The 1363-nt window shown below is 41.5% G+C and overlaps 1 non-coding gene across 1 annotated transcript; it reads left to right on the top strand.

Annotated features, from left to right (window-relative positions):
- Positions 1 to 621: 621 nt before the first annotated feature.
- On the top strand, positions 622 to 693 carry TRNAC-ACA (transfer RNA cysteine (anticodon ACA)). The gene has a single exon. It is a non-coding gene; the product is annotated as a tRNA-Cys (tRNA).
- The last annotated feature ends 670 nt before the right edge of the window (positions 694 to 1363 follow it).

Below are 1363 nucleotides of genomic sequence, written 5' to 3'. Positions count from 1 at the left end.
CCCCAGTGGAGCTAGGGGTAGGATCAGCTTCTCCTGAAGCATGTGGTTACATAGGAATGACTTTTGTTAGGAAAGGGAGGAAACAAATGCTAAGCAGGCTACCAATAAAGTCTGTCACTCATGGCTAATTCTAAAGGTAAAAGACATTTTATACCTGCAGAACCCGGCACTGCAATTACCTTTCCAGCTTTGTCTCTTACTACTCTACCTTCCCCCATCAAACACACACACACACATACACTCACACACACACATCCTAGACTAACCAGATTGCAATTCTTGCAGTCCTTCAAAAGCAATGTGCTTTTTCATACCACTCTAGAATTCTTCCTGTGTCTCATCTCTAGGCTAATTACAATCCCCGTTTGCCTAGAGCGGTTCCAGCTTATACTAGTTGTCCTAACTTAACCACTAACTCTGCCCTCTTTATTTTTAAAATGTTCCAATTTAGATAAGAGCACAAAAAAAAAAATATTAAGGAAAGAAAAGAAAAAAAGAGTTTGGGGGACTGGGTATGGAGAATCAAAGAGAGAAGATGGACTCTCGGGTATCTGATATTAAGAGGCTGGATATAAGTGTCATCAGGGAATTAAAGAGACAGTATAGTTTAAGGGAGAGGCTTCCCTTGTAACTCAGTTGGTAAAGAACCTGCCTACAATGCAGGAGACCCAGGTTCGATTCCTGGTTTGGGAAGATCCTCTGGAGGAGGAAATGGCCACCCACTCCAGTATTCTTGCCTGGAGAATCCCATGGACAGAGGAGCCTGGCAGGCTACAGTCCATGGGGTTGCAAGAGTCAGGCACAACTTAGCAAGTAAACCACCATAGTTTAGGGGAAGAAGTTAACAAGTGAAGTTTTGGACTTGGGAGATAGTCAAATACAAATGACCGTCTTAAAGCTAAGTTTAAAATTCAGAAGAGAAAAGCCTCACCTGGAGGCAGAAAGTTGTGAGTCAATTGTATCTCAATAACCTGACGTCATGAATATAAATGAGATAGCCCAAAAGAGACATAGAATTAAAAGATGCCCGTAGCCAGAACTGTGGTGAGTCAACATTTAGAAGTCTTAAGAAAGGAGAGGAGGCACTGTTGCAGATTGAGAAAAACTGGCTAGGGAGAAAACTGGAGAACTGAGAGAGGGGAAGCACTGCAGCCCAGGATGATGAGTGTTTCAAGAAGTCTACAATTCACAGACAGCTCAACTAAGTTAAGAACCAAAGAGAGTTTACTGATATCAGAAATTTACTGGCCACCACTCCTGGAGTATTCAGAGAAAACAGCAGAGAATAAAAATTTTAGGATAGAAGAGGACATCATAGATGACCTAATTTTAAATAGGAAAAGAGATCTTAATGAGAAATCAC

This window comes from Bos javanicus, chromosome 7, assembly GCF_032452875.1.
Source record: "Bos javanicus breed banteng chromosome 7, ARS-OSU_banteng_1.0, whole genome shotgun sequence".
Classification (NCBI taxonomy): domain Eukaryota; kingdom Metazoa; phylum Chordata; class Mammalia; order Artiodactyla; family Bovidae; genus Bos; species Bos javanicus.
The sequence above is the reverse complement of the archived record's forward strand: the minus strand, read 5'-3'. Positions and strand labels throughout refer to the sequence as shown.